The sequence below is a fragment of the Scyliorhinus canicula genome, chromosome 1 (genome assembly GCF_902713615.1).
Source record: "Scyliorhinus canicula chromosome 1, sScyCan1.1, whole genome shotgun sequence".
Lineage (NCBI taxonomy): Eukaryota > Metazoa > Chordata > Chondrichthyes > Carcharhiniformes > Scyliorhinidae > Scyliorhinus > Scyliorhinus canicula.
Window position 1 is genome coordinate 262,561,635 of NC_052146.1, and position 15,103 is coordinate 262,576,737.

At 46.8% G+C, this 15,103-nt stretch overlaps 1 protein-coding gene across 3 annotated transcripts in view; it reads left to right on the top strand.

Moving 5' to 3' along the window:
• The window catches only part of ubr2 (ubiquitin protein ligase E3 component n-recognin 2), a 185,761-nt gene that overhangs the window by 1,194 nt on the left and 169,464 nt on the right, over nucleotides 1–15,103 (top strand). The window lies entirely within an intron of this gene.

Genomic DNA, 15,103 nt, shown 5'->3' on the forward strand with positions numbered 1-15,103 from the left:
ATCCGGGCAAGTGGAGAGTATTCCATTGCAATTCTTGAGCCTTGTACATGCTGCACAGGCTTAGCGGGAGCCAGGAGGTGAGTTTCTCGCTGCAGGATTCCAAGCCTTTGACCTGCACTCATAACCACAGTATTAAAAGAGCTAGTCCAGTTCCAAAATGTTCATAATTGATTTAGTAACAGGAATGTCATTGAATGTCAAGGAACCATGGTTCGATCCTCTCTTGTTGGAGATGGTCATTGTCTGGCACTTGTGTGGCACAAATATAACTTGCTGCTTGTCAGTCCAAGCCTGGATATTATCCAGGTCTTGGTGCATTTGGATATGAACTGCTTCAGTATCTGAGGAGTTGTGAACAGTGCTGAACATTGTGCAGTCATCTGCAAACATCCTTATTTCTGAGTTTTATGGTGGAAGGAAGATCATTGATCAAGCAGCTGAAGATGGTTGTAACTGGGACACTACAGTGAGGAACTTCTGCAGTGACGTCCTGGAGCTCAAATGATTGACCTCCAATCACCACAACCATGTTCTTTTGCACCAGGTAGAACTCCAACCAGCTGAGAGTTTTCCCTGATTCCAATTTTGCTAGGTCTCCTTGGTGCCATACTTGGTCAAATATTGCCTTGATGCCAAGGGCAGTTATTCTTGCCTCACTGCTTTCACTTGGCTCTTTAGTCCATGTTTGCACCGAGGCTGTAACAAGGTCATTAGTTGATTGTCTCCGGTGGAACCCAAACTGGGCACCTGTGAGCAGGTTATTGTTGAGTAAGTGCTGTTTGATGGCACTGTTGATGACCCTTCCATCACTTTGCTGATGTTTCAGAGTAAACTGATGGGGTGGTCGTTGGCCGGGTTGGATTTATCCTGTTTCTTTTGTGTGCAGGACATACCTGCGCAATGTTCCAAATTGCCATGTAGATGCCAGTGTTGTTGCTGTACTGGAACAGGTTGGTTAGGAGTGTGGCAAGTTCTGGAGCATTAAACTTTTTTTTAAAATTTAGTGTACCAAATTAACTCTTTTTCCAATTAAGGGGCAATTTAGCGTGGCCAATCCACCTATCCTGCACATCTTTGGGTTGTGGGGGCGAAACCCACGCAAACACGGGGAGAATGTGCAAACTCCACACAGACAGTGACCCAGAGCCAGGATCTAACCTGGGACCTCGGCGCCGTGAGGCAGCAGAGCTAACCACTGTGCCGCCGTGCTGCCCGAGTGGAGCATTAAACTTGAGGACTGTTGTCAGAATATTGTCAACGCCCATAGCCTTTTCAGTATCCAGTGCCTTCAGCCTTTTGTTTACATCATGTAGAGTGAATTGAATTGGCTGAAAACTGACATGTGGTGCTGGAGACCTCCAGAGGAAGCAGAGATGGATCATCTACTCGGCACCTTTGGCTGAAGATTGTTACGAATGCTTCAGCCTTCTCCTTTGCACAGATGTGCTGGGTTCCTCCGTCATTATGATTGGGGATATTTATGAGGCTTCCTCGTCTAGCGAGTTGTTTAATTGTCCACCACCATGGCTGGATGTGACAGAACTGGACAGCTTCGGTATGATCTATTGGTTGTGGAATTGCTTAGCTCTGTCTATTACTTGCTGCTTATGCTATTTGGTACGCAAGTAATCCTGTGTTGTAGTTTCACCAGATTGATATTTCATTTTTAGGTATGCCTGGTGTTGATCCTGGCATGCCCTCCTGCAGTCTTCATTGAGCCATACCTAGTTTGGTGGTAATGGTATTGTGGAGGATATGCCAGCCATGAGGTTACAAATTGTGGGTGAATACAATTCTGTAGCTGCTGATGGCCCACAGCACTGTATGGATGCCCGGTCTTTAGTTGCTTGTTCTGACCCATTTTGTATGGTGGCAGTGCCACATAACATGATGGAGGGAATTTTTTATTTAAAAAAAAAATTTAGATTACCCAATTATTTTTCCAATTAAGGGGCAATTTAGTGTGGCCAATCCACCTACTCTGCACATTTTTGGGTTGTGAGGGCGAAACCCACGCAGACAGGGGGAGAATGTGCAAACTCCACACGGACAGTGACCCAGAGCCGGGATCGAAACTGGGACCTCAGCGCCGTGAGGCAGCTGTGCTAACCACTAGGCCACCGTGCTGCCCTGATGGAGGGAATTTTTAATGCGAAGACTGGACTTTGTCTCCACAAAGACAGTGCGGTGGTCGTTCCCAACAACACTGCTATGGACAGATGCATCCGTGGCAGGCAGACAGGTGAAGATGAGGTCAGGAAGGTTTTTCCCCGAGGCAGCACGGTGGAGTAGTGGTTAGCATTGCTGCCTCACGGCGCCGAGGTTCCAGGTTCGATCCTGGCTCTGGGTCACTGTCCGTGTGGCGTTTGCACATTTTCCCCGTGTTTGCGTGGGTTTTGCCCCCATAACCCAAAGATGAGCAGGGTAGGTGGATTGGCTACGCTAAATTGCTCCTTAATTGGAAAAAATGAAATGGGTACTGAATTTAAAAAAAAAAAAGTAGTTATTTCCTTTTGTTGATTGACCTGATGCCATGAGACTTCATGGGCTTCAGGGTCGATGTTGAGGACTCCCAAGGCAACTCCGTCCCGACTATGCCATTGTGCCACCACCTCTGCTGAGTCTGTCCTGCCAGTGGGACACGGCACACCCAGGAATAGTGATGGTGGTGGTGTTTGTGACATTATCTGTAAGGTATGATTTGGGAGTATGACTATGTCTGAATGTTGCTTGGCTAGTCTGTGAGGCAGCTCTCCCAATTGTGGCATAAACTCCCAAAAGTTAGTAAGGAGGTCTTTGCAGCATCAAATCGGCTAGATTTGCTGCTGTTGTTTCTGGTGCTTTGGTTGACGCCGGGTGGTCAACCCAATTTCATTAGTTTGTGTTTTCATTGTAGTAGTTTAACCCAACTGAGTGGCTGTGCTAGGCCATTTCAGAGGACATTTAAAAGTCAACCACATTGCTGTGGGTCTGGAGTCACATGTAGGTCAGACCAGGTTAGACTGGCAGATTTCCTTCCATAAAGGACATTAATGAACCATTTGGGAATTTATGGCAATTGACAATGGTTATCATTATCATTCCAGATGTTTGAGTTTAAATTCCACCGTCTGCCATGGTGGGATTCAAACCCAGATCCCCAGGGATTACTCGTGCAGCGGCAATGCCACTGTGCCACCTCCATCCACATTTGGACCCCAATTCACATTTGACACCTAATCTAATGATATGTAACCAATATTTAAATATCCAGAATCTGGAACCAAAGGAGCAGGTTGACTGAAAAAAAAACAAGCTTTCGGAGTTAAAATATTCATTAAAATACCAGCTGTTATTATCTGTTAATTGGCCGCACTCCAAATGTATTATTTATAGCAATTTGGTAGTGTCTAAGTTGAATCTATTACCACCTGTCATAAATTTGCACTTCAGTTGTGAAGTGGTTTACTTTTGAGAGAAATTTTATTAGCCTTTGAGCAAGGTTTGAAACCTTGGCAAGCCTGTCACCTCCTCTGCATATTGCATAAAAGATAGTTTGTGGGGTGTAATTTTTTCCTAACTAAACAAGAATAATGAAGTATTTTCTAAAGTGTTCGGGGTGCTCTTAAGTGCTTGATAGTTATTTTGATGTTCAGTCATTTTAAGGCTGGCAACATTTTAATAATTAAAAAAAATAACCTTTATTGTCACAAGTAGGCTTTCATTAACACTGCAATGAAGTTACTGTGAAAAGCCCCTAGTCGCCACTATCTGGCACCTGTTCGGGTACACAGAGGGAGAATTCAGGATGTCCAGATTACCTAACAGCACATCTTTCAGGACTTGTGGGAGGAAACCGGAGGAAACCCATGCAGACACGGGGAGAACGTGCAGACTCCACACAGACGGGAATCGAACCTGGGATCCTGGAGCTGTGTAGCAACAGTGCTACTGTGCTGCCCACAATAGCAACCAATTTGGTCCAGAACAGCCAGCTATGAAGAAGAGTCATACGGACTCAAAATGTCAACTCTGTTATCTTTCCACAGATGCTGCCAGACCTCCTGAGTTTTTCCAGCATCTTTTCTTTTTATTTAAGCCTATTTGATGGGTTGCCGAGGAAATTAGGTTAATTCCCCTTGCATGAAAAGTGCTTTCTGAGGAAATATTTGCCGTCATATACAAAAGCGCATTTCAGCCAGTTCAGTACATTTGAAGTTCAACACTGTTGCAATGTAGGGAAATGTGGCTGTCAGTCTGCACGCAACAGTGAAACCTGTAACCAGATGATCTGATTAATGTTAATGGTTGAGGCATTAATATTAGCTCGGAGCCAGGGAGATCTCCGCTGAACTCCGAATAGTGCCTTGGGATATAAAGTTGTTTAAAATTTCATATGAAAGACAGCATAACCCTCAGCACCGACGTGCTCAACTCTCTGGAGTGGGACTTGAACTTGCAACTTCTGCCAATCAGTTGTGCTCCCCCAGTAGAACCCAGAAATATCAACCCAGCTCAAAGGTGTTAATGTCTTGTCAATTGAAGAGTTTAAGTTAGCCAATGATGTGCTGTGCTGAGGGTCATCAAGACTGATGGAACTGGTAGTGAATCTCCCTGGTACTGCTTTTCATGGTGTGGGATTGCTGAGGATTGGGTGCTTTGGGGGATTGGAACATTGGGGAGGAGGTGAGTTTGGAGGTTTGGATTCCTGAGAGGAGGGATACAGAGTTGATTCAGGTGGAGTGGAAAATCCACCAATGCTTTGGGATTCCCAAGACAGGAAGATAGAGGAGGATCGCTCAGGAAATTGAAACTTGTGCTGGAGGCAGTGGTTTGGGATAACAGAACTCACTGAATAGCATGGGATTTATTTGTGAGATTGAAACATCTGGGAAATAGTGGAGGTTAGTTATGGGGACTTTTAGAAGGTTGTGGCTCCCAGGATTGGGGTATAGTACAGGATTGGGGTATAGTAGGTGTGCTTTATTCTAAGAATGTGGGCATTGCTGGCTAGACCACCATTTATTGTCCATCCCTAATTGTCCTTGAGAAGGTGGTAGTGAGTCGCTGCCTTGAACTGTGGTGTAAGTACATCCAGAGCGCTGTTTGGCTTCATGCCTTTGATACTTCATTACGGTTTGTTTCAACTGAGTTGCCATTTCAGAGCGTACAACCACATTGCTGTGGGTCTGGAGTCACATGTAAGGATATTAGATTTCCTCTCAAGGAATAAGTGAATCTGATGACATTTGAAACTGTGTTCCCAGAACATTAGCCTGGCCCCTGGATTGCTAGTCCAGAAATGTTACCACTACGCCACTGCCTCCCTATTAGCTGCTTGAGTGTTGTCGGAGCTGCACTCATCCTGGCAAGTGGAGAGTATTCCATTCCACTCCTCACTTATGCCTCATAGATGATGGGCAGCCTTTGGGAGGTCAGGAGGTGAGATACTCGCAGGATTCCTAGCCTTTTTTTTAAATAAACAATTTTATTGAGGTTTTTCGGCATTGTAAACAGTTACAGACATCAACAGAAAGAAAGCAAAAAAGGCAAAAATGTGCAAACATCCACGTACATTCAATACTTCAATCGTAACATACTGCACAAGCCCGCTCCTCTCCCATCGGCACTACCCGCCAATTTATCCCTCATACTCTACTCTACTCTAACCTCCCACCCACCCCCTGCTGACGCTCACTCTTCCGCAAAGAAGTCAGTGAATGGTTGCCACCTTCGGCCAAACCCCTGTGCAGATCCCCTCAAGGCGAACTTAATCTTTTCTATACCTAGAAAACTCGACATGTCCGAAAGCCACAACTCAGTCTTCGGGGGCTTTGAGTCCCTCCATGCCAATAATATTAGTCGCTGGGCTATCAGTGAAGCAAAGGCCAAAATATCGGCCTCTTTCTCACCCTGGACTCCCGGGTCTTCCGAAACCCCAAAAATTGCCACCCCTGGACCCATCGCCACCCTTGTTTTTAGCACCCGGGACATGATCCCCGCGAATCCCTCCCAGTACCCCCTAACCCTCGGGCATGCCCAAAACATGTGTACGTGGTTCGCTGGTCCTCCTGCGCACGTAGCGCATTTGTCCTCTACCCCAAAGAATTTGCTGATCCGAGCCACGGTCATGTGGGCCCGGTGAACGACCTTAAATTGAATCAGGCCGAGCCTGGCACATGTTGCGGTCGAATTCACCTTAATCAGGGCTTCTGCCCACAGCTCGTCCTCCATTTCCCCGCCTAGCTCCTCCTCCCATTTGAGTTTCAGTTCCTCCATCTGGGACCCTTCCCCCTTCATGAGCACCTTATAAATATCAGAGACTCTACCCTCCCCTCCTTCCCCCCTAGAGACTATTCTGTCTTGGGTCCCCATTGGCGGGAGGCGTGGAATGGATGGGACCTGTCTACGGACAAAGTCCCGCAATTTTAGGTACCTGAAATCATTTCCCCTTACCAGACCAAATTTCTCCTCCAAGCTCCTCAAACTCGCAAAGCTCCCTTCCAGGAAAATATCGTCCACCCCCGCCCACCGCCATGCTCGAAACCCAGGATTCCTAGCCTTTGACCTGCACTGGTAGCCACAGTATTAATATTTATTAGTGTCACAAGTAGTCTTAGATTAACATTGCAATGAAGTTACTGTGAAAATACTCTTGTCGCCACACTCCAGCACCTGTTTGGGTACACTGAAGGAGAGTTCAAAACATCCAGTTCACCTAACAAGCATGTCTTTCGGGACTTGTGGGAGGAAACCAGAGTGTCCAGAGGAAACCCATGCAGACTGAGGAAAAGCGTACAGACTCCGCACAGTGACCCAAGCCGGCAATTGAACCCGGGTCCCTGGCGCTGTGAAGCAGCAGTGCTAACCACTGTGCTACTGTATTCCAGTTCCGTTTCTGATAAATGGTAACATCCAGGATGTTGATTGTGGGGGATTCAGTGATGATAATGCCCTTGAATGTCAAGGGGCAATAGTATGATCCTCTCTTGTCGGAGATGGTCATTGCCTGGCACTTGTGTGGCATGAATGTAACTTGTCAGCCCAAGCCTGGATTTTGTCCAGATCTTGCTGCATTGGGACATGGACGGCTTCATTATCTGAGAAGTCGCGAAAGGTGAGCATTGTGCAGTCATCTGCGAGCATCCCCACTTCTGACCTTATGATGGAAGGAAAGTCATTGATGAAGCAGTGGAAAATGGTTGGGCCTAGGACACTACCCTGAGGAACTCCTGCAGTGATGTTCTGGAGCTGAGATGAATGACTTACAACCACCACACCAGGACTGCCAGATATGACTCCAACCAGCGGAGAGTTCCCCCCCTGATTCCCATTGACTCCATTTTAGCGAGGGCTCCTTGATGCCTTACTCAGTCAAATGCTGCCTTGATATCAAGGGCAGTCACTCTCACCTCACCTCTGGTATTCAGTTCTTTTGTCCATGTTTGAACTGAGGCTGTAATGAGGTCAGGAACTGAGTGACCCTGGCGGAACCCAAATTGAGTTTCTGTGAGCCGGTTATTGCTCCGTAAGTATCGCTTGATAGCACTGTTGATGACTCCTTCCATCTCTTTTCTGATGATGGAGAGTAGACTGCTAAGTAATTGCCTGGGCTGGATTTGTCCTGTTTCTTGTGTACAGAAGACACCTCAGCAATTTTCTACATTTCTTTTTTTAAAAATAAATTTAGAGTATCCAATTATTTTTTCCAATTAAGGGGCAATTTTAGTGTGGCCAATCCACCTACTCTGCACATTTTTGGGTTGTGGGGGCGAAACCCACGCAGACACGGGGAGAATGTTCAAACTCCACACGGACAGTGACCCAGAGCCGGGATCGAACCTGGGACCTCAGCGCCGTGAGGCAGCTGTGCTAACCACTAGGCCACCGTGCTGCCCTATTTTCTACATTTCTTCATTGATGGGTAGATGCCAGTGTTATAGTGGTACTGGAGCAGCTTGGTTAGGGATGTGGTACGTTCTGGAGCACAAGTCTTCAGTACTATTGTCAGGGCCCATACCTGTTACAGTGTCCATTGCCTTCAGCTGTTTCTTGATATCACATGGAGTGAATCGTATTGGCTGAAGACTGACATCTGTGATGCTGGGGACCTCTGGAGTAGACAGAGGCGGATCATTCACTTGACACTTGTGGCTGAAGATTGTTACTTTCCTTCAGCCTCGTCTTTGCACATATGTGCTGGTCTCCTCCATCATTGAGATGGTGATATTTGTGGAGCCAGTGAGTTGTTTAATTGCCCACCACCATTCATGGCTGGATGTGGCAAGACTGTAGAGCTTAGATCTGATGCATACATTGTGGAATTGCTTAGCTCTGTCTATTACTTTCTGCTTATGCTGTTTGGCACACAAATAGTCCTGTGTTGTAGCTTCACCAGACTGACACCTCATTTTTCAGTATGCCTGGTGTTGCTCTTGGCATGTTCTGAACTCTTCATTGAACCAACCAGGGTTGATCTCCTGGCTTGGTGGTAATGGTAGAGTGGGGGATATCCCCGACCGTGGCATTGCTGATTTTGGTCGAGTTCAATTCTGCTGCTACTGATGGCCCACAACACCTCATGGATGCCTTGTCTTGAGTTGCTAGATCTGTTCAAAGTCTATCCCATTTAGCATGGTGAAAGTGCCACAATACAGTTATTATTGTATTTATGTTTTCCGTTCTGCCCCTGATTATCTATTTTTGGAACGTTCTTCGCATCTTCCACCAAGTAGACTGATGCAAAGTATTTGTTTAATTCCTCTGCTATTTCCTGGTTCCCCATTACTATTTCCCAGGCTCATTCTCTAAGGAACTTATGTTCAGTCTAGCATCTCCCTTAGGCTCTTGCTGTCCATTTTTATATTACTTGCTGGTTTACTTTCATAGTTTATCTTCTCCCTCCATTATTTTCTTGCTCATCTTTTGATGATTTTAAATACTTTCCCAATGCTCTGGCTTACCATGAGTCTTTGTCACATTATATGTTTTTTCTTTCAGTTTAATACGATCCTTCACTTCCTTGGTTAATCATGGTTAATGTATCCCCTTCCTCGAATCCTTCTTCCTTACTAGGATGTGTTTTTGTTGTGAGTCATGATCTATTTTCAAGTTTGCCATTGCTGTCTTTCCTGTTAGGGGCTGTTTAGCACAGGGCTAAATTGCTGGCTTTGAAAGCACCAAGCAGGCCAGCAGCACGGTTCGATTCCCGTAACAGCCTCCCCGAACAGGCGCCGGAATGTGGCGACTAGGGGCTTTTCACAGTAACTTCATTTGAAGCCTATTTGTGACAATAAGCGATTTTCATTTCATTTCCTGCTCAACTCTCCTAATCCACTCCAACCAATTCTGCCCTCATTCCTTTGTCATTACTCTTACTTCAGTTCAGCGCAGTTGTTTCTGACCCAAGTTTCTCATTCTCAAATTGAATGCCAAATTCTACCATGTTATGGTTACTGCTTCTTAGGGGATCTTTTTCTCTGAGATTGTTCATTAAACCTGGCTCATTACATATTACGAAATCCAAAATAGCGTGATCCACATTTGTTCTCAGAAACTGTCCTGAATGCACTCAAATTCTTCCTCAAGGCTACCCCTTAGCCAATTGATTTCCCAATCTACATGAAGATTAAAGTCACCCATTGTTAAAGTACTGCCTTTTTTACATGCCATTATTATCTCCTGATTTATTCTCCACCCTACAGTATAGCTACTGTTTGGGGGCCAAAAGATTACTCCCACCAGTTTTTTCTTCCCCATGTTATTTCTGACCTCCACCCATATGGATTCGTCATCTTCCGATCCAAGATCATTTTCTTGCTATTGTTCTTATTCTATCTCTTACTAACAAAGCTACTCCACCACCCTTTCCTTCCTGCCTGTCTTAGGAAAAATCACATACCCTTGAATATGTAGTTCCCAGATTTGATCTTCCTGTAACCGGGTCAACCTCAATTTATGCTGTTAATTCATTATTATTGTGCCGAATTCTATGTGCGTTTAACTAAAGCATTAATTTTGCCTTGTTCCAGGGCAGCACAGTGGCGCAGTTGTTGGCACTGTTGCTTCACAGCGCTGAGGACACAGGTTCGATCTCGGCCCCAGGTCATTGTCCCAGTGGAGTTTACACATTCACCACCTGACTGTGTGGGTCTCACCCCCATAACCCAAAAAGATGTGCCCCCCCTCTCCACTTTAATGGTTCTCTATTCCATGGTGCTATGATCAGTTCGTTCATTCTCCACACAGTCCCTCCTCTTGTCCACACAAGGAGCATGAATGTCAAAGCTGTTAGACAAGGGCAGGAGCTGAGGTTACTGCAGTGCTACCTCTTGGAAACCTCTACCTGCCTCATTTGTATTCACACCCTCCTGTCCCTCACCACTGAACAAATTCAAGGCAGTCAATCTGCCTCTTGAAACACAGCATCCAGGCAACTCGAATATGTCACAATGTCAAGCTCAGAATTCAGTTCATTAGCTCTGAGCCGAAGTTCCTCTGGGTCAGTGGATTACTAGTCCAGTGACATTACCACTGTGCTACTGGCTCCCCAACAATTTTAGTATAGAATCATAGAATAATGTTGCATAAAAAGAGACAATTTTGGCCACTGTGCCTGTGTCAGCTCTCTGACAGAGTGATCAAATTAATATTGTTCCGTTAGCCCCCTCCCCACCCACTGCTCTTTCCCCACAGTACTCCATTTTTTTAACCACCAAGTATTTGCACGATAGCACAGTGGTTAGCACTGTTGCTGCACCGTGCCAAGGTCCAAGGTTCGATTCCCTTGGGTCTCTGTCCACGCGGAGTCTGCACGTTCTCCCCGTGTCTGCGTGGGTTTCCTCCGGGTGCTTCGTTTCCTCCCACAAGTCCCGAAAAACATGCTTGTTAGGTGAATTGGACATTCTGACTTCCTCGAGCAACCAGCATTTGCTACGGATATGGTCGCTATGAACCACAATGGGGTCCACCATCTCCCACATGCTGCAGCTACAACACGTCACCTGGCCCTCCATCCCTACCCTACTTAATTAGATTTTCAATTTGTTTTCATTTTACTAATCTTTTATTTTGCTCTGACGTTTTCTACCTAGCCTTCAATCTGTAAGCAAGCATGAAAAGGTAGAAGAGAGAAATATTCACCGACCAAACACGTAACTGTGATATCACACGGGCATTTTCACTCGATGTTGTAGGACTGCAGCTTATTTCCCAGCTCTCTGGCCTTGGTCTGCTCCTGCCCCACTGACCTGCGGACGTAGTAATGAAAACAAAACACAGCAATACCTCCCTCCCCCACTTCATAAAGCTCCCACACTTAACCCAACTCCAGAATCTCACTCACTGCAGCTAGCACTCCGTGTCCAAAGTCTACCCCAGTGTGTTGAACATGGCCCATGGGAAGCTCCAGGATGTTTCATCAAACCCTCTATTTAAAATAAGCTTGTCATTCTCAGCCTCAATTATGCTCTCATATTATGGAGAAGAGCTCAGATCTGTAATTTTCTGTATCCGATGAGTGCTAGCTATGAGCCAAGTGGATACTTATGTCAATCTTGAGTCAGAGCCTAATTTTGACTTCAGAACAAAGTTGAGAGTCAAGGGAGATTTCTCTGAACTTTGTTGTACCCGTTATCAAATGTCTCTTGAGATCATTGCAGGATTAATCTTACCCACTGTCATGCTAATCTTTCCCTTCTTTGAATTCCTCCAGTCCAGCTTTCATCAGCCAACAGTAGTCGGTCAACTCAACAGCAGCATCCTTTTATGTTATCCAGTGTTTTCTTTCCTTTTGTCCTCATTGCCCTGTCCAAGGCATTGATACAATTGATCATATTGTCTTTGTGATACTGTTGACGTAAACAGAATTATTTTAAATTAGTTTGCTCTTACATTTTAAGCAATGGTTTCTCTTCCTGACCCTGTGCAGCTATCGCACACTGGCAAGCTTCAAAGTTATTTTTTCTTTGTTTGAATGGGACTCCTTCGTAACATTATCTATTGTATGGGTCCTTCATACCAGGCAACATCCTGGAGGAGATACTCCAAATGGACAGGGGATATTCGGAGGCCCCGGTCGCGGGGCTACTGAGGGAGCGGCGGAGCTTACAGGTGGAGTTTGGGCTGTTGACTACAGGGAAGGCGGTGGAGCAGCTGAGGAAGGCAAAGGGGCGCGATCTATGAGTACGGGGAAAACGCAAGCAGAATGTTAGTGCACTAGCTCAGAAAAAGGGAGGCGGCCAGGGAGATAGGGTGAGTAAAGGGTAGAGGTGGGATCGCGGTCCTGGACCAAGTGGGGGTGAATGATGTGTCTAAGGACTTTTACAGCAAATTATACGAGTCGGATACCCGGCTGGGGTGGAGGGGATGAGTCAGTTTTTGGGTCAGTTGTGGTTCCCGAGGGTGGATGAGGATCTGGTGGAAGGGCTGGGATTCCCAATTGAAATTGAGGAAATAATGGAGGGGCTGGAGGGAATGCAATCGGGCAAGGCCCTATGGCCAGATGGCTACCCGGTGGAAATCTGTAAGAGGTTTTCGGAGATTTTGAGCCCACTGCTGGTGAGGACATTTAATGAAGCACGAGAGAAGGGAGTCCTCCCCCCGGAGCAATGCGGGTCATACAGGCCGATTTCTCTACTGAATGTGAATGCCAAACTGCTGGCTAAGATATTGGCCACAAGGATAGAGGATTGGGTCCCTGGGGTGATATGGGAAGACCAGGCGGGATTTGTAAAGGGCAGGCAACTCACGGCCAATGTTCGAAGGCTTTTGAATGTTGTTATGCTACCCTCAGAAGGAGGAGTTGGTCGTGATGGATGCGGAGAAGGCTTTTGATTGGGGGGAGTGGGATTACCTGTGGGAGGTGCTGGGAAGGTTTGGGTTTGGTGAGGGCTTCATTGACTGGGTGCGGTTGCTCTATCAGGCACCAGTAGCGAGTGTGCGTACAAACCGGTTGAGGGACGAGGCAAGGGTATCCCTCTCCCAGCTACTGTTTGCTCTGTCCATAGAGCCATTGGCCATGGCGTTAAGATCCTCTAGGAACTGGGAAGGGCTGGTTTGTGGTGGGAGGGGAAGGGGGCGAGGATGGAGCACCTGGTCTCGCTTAACGCAGATGACCTGCTCTTGTACTTTAAAGACCCATTGGAGAGGATGGGGGAAGTTATGTGGATCCTTGGGGAATTTGGTAATTTTTCAGGTATAAATTGAACATGGCGCGGGGGGGGGGGGGGGGGGGGGGGGGGGGGGGGAAGCGAGATGTTTGCGATCCAGGCGAGAGGACAGGAGAAGAGACTGGGAGAGCTGCCGTTTAGAATGGTAGGAAGGAGCTTTTGATATCTGGGAATCCAGGTGGCTCGGGAATGGGAGGCATTGCACAAGTTAAACCTATCCCGCTCATAGAACAAATGAAAGAGGACTTTAAGTGATGGGACATGCTCTCGCTATCGCTGTCGTGGAGGGTACAGACCGTGAAAATAATGGTTCTCCCCAGATTTCTGTTTGTCTTTCGGTGCCTCCCCATCTTCATCCCGGGGGCCTTTTTTAAATGGGTAAATAAGGTTATTTCGGGCTTTGTGTGGGCGGGTAAAACCCCGCGAGTGAAGAAAGTGTCTGCGGGAGGGTGGGATGGCGCTGCTGAACTTCTGTAATTACTACCGGGCAGCTAATATAGCCATGATTAGGAGGAAGTGGGTTGTGGGGGAGGGATCACTGTGGGACCGAATGGAGGTGGCGTCATGTAAAGACACAAGTTTGGGAGTGCCGATAACGGCACCTCTTCTGTTCTCGCCAGCCTGATACTCCACAAGCCCGGTAGTGGTGGTGGCTCTGAGAATCTGGGGGCACTGGAGGAGATACAAGAGACTGGAGGGAGCATCGGTTTGGACCCTGATTTATAATAACCATCGGTTGTACTGGGAAGGCTGGATGGTGGGTTCCGGAGATGGCAAAGGGCAGGAATTAGGACGATGGGGGATCTATTTAGATACTGGAGCTTCCCCAGCTTGAAAGCCTTGGAGGATAAATTTAATTTGCAAAGGGGAATGGGGTTAGGCATCTGCAGGTACGAGACTTCTTGAGAAGTCAGTTTCCGGCCTTCCCGCTGCTGCCACCACGGGGGATACAGGACAGAGTGGGCTCCAGTACATGGGTGGGAGAGGAGAAGGTATCAGATATCTACCAGAAACTTTTGGAATCAGAGGAAACTCCGGTGGAGGAGCTGAAGGGCAAGTGGGAAGATGAGCTAAAAGTAGAGTTAGAGGCGGGTCTGTGGGTGGATGCCCTAAGCAGGGTTAACACCTCATCGTGTGCTAGGCTTGATACAGTTCAAGGTAGTCCACCGGGCACACATGGCGGTGGCCTGGATGAGCAAGTTTTTTTGGGTAGAGGACAGGTGTGCGAGGTGCGCGGGAAGCCCAGCAAATCATGTCCACATGTTTTGGGAGGGTTTCGCTAAGGCGATGTCCATGGTAACCAAAACACGGGTGGTGCCGAGTCCAGAGGTGGCGATCTTTGGAGTGTCGGAAGAGCTGGGAGTACAGGGGGCGAAAGAGGCCGACGTCTTGGCCTTTGCCTCCCTGGTAGCCCGGAGACGGATCTTATTAATGTGGAGGGACCTAGATTAGTGACATGGCTGGGTTTCTCAGTCTCGAGAAAATAAAGTTTGTCTTAAGAGGGTCAATGTTAGGGTTCTCCCTGAGGTGGCAGCCGTTCGTCGACTTTCTCAGGGAAAATTAAAGTGTCAGCAGAAGCAGAATTCCAAAGAGGGGGGTGGGGGGAGGAGGCAGGCATACTGTTGTTTTATGCTTGGGGTGTGTGAAGATTGTGATGGGCGTGGAAATGTTTATTGTACTATGTTTATGTCACTGTTATTGTTATTATGAAAATTGCAAGTGCCCTAATAAAAACATTTATAAAAAAAAGAAAGAGGTCATTCAGCCCATCTCTTTGGCTCTAACCAAAAAAGAGAAAAAAGGAACTTGATACTCATTTTAATCCCACTTTCCAGCAGCTGGTTGGTAGCCTTTCTGGTTGCAGCACTTATAGGTATCTTTTAAGTGAGTTGAGCATTTCAGCTTCAGCGCCAATTTAGGCAGTGAATTCCAGATGCCCATCACCCTCTGGATGA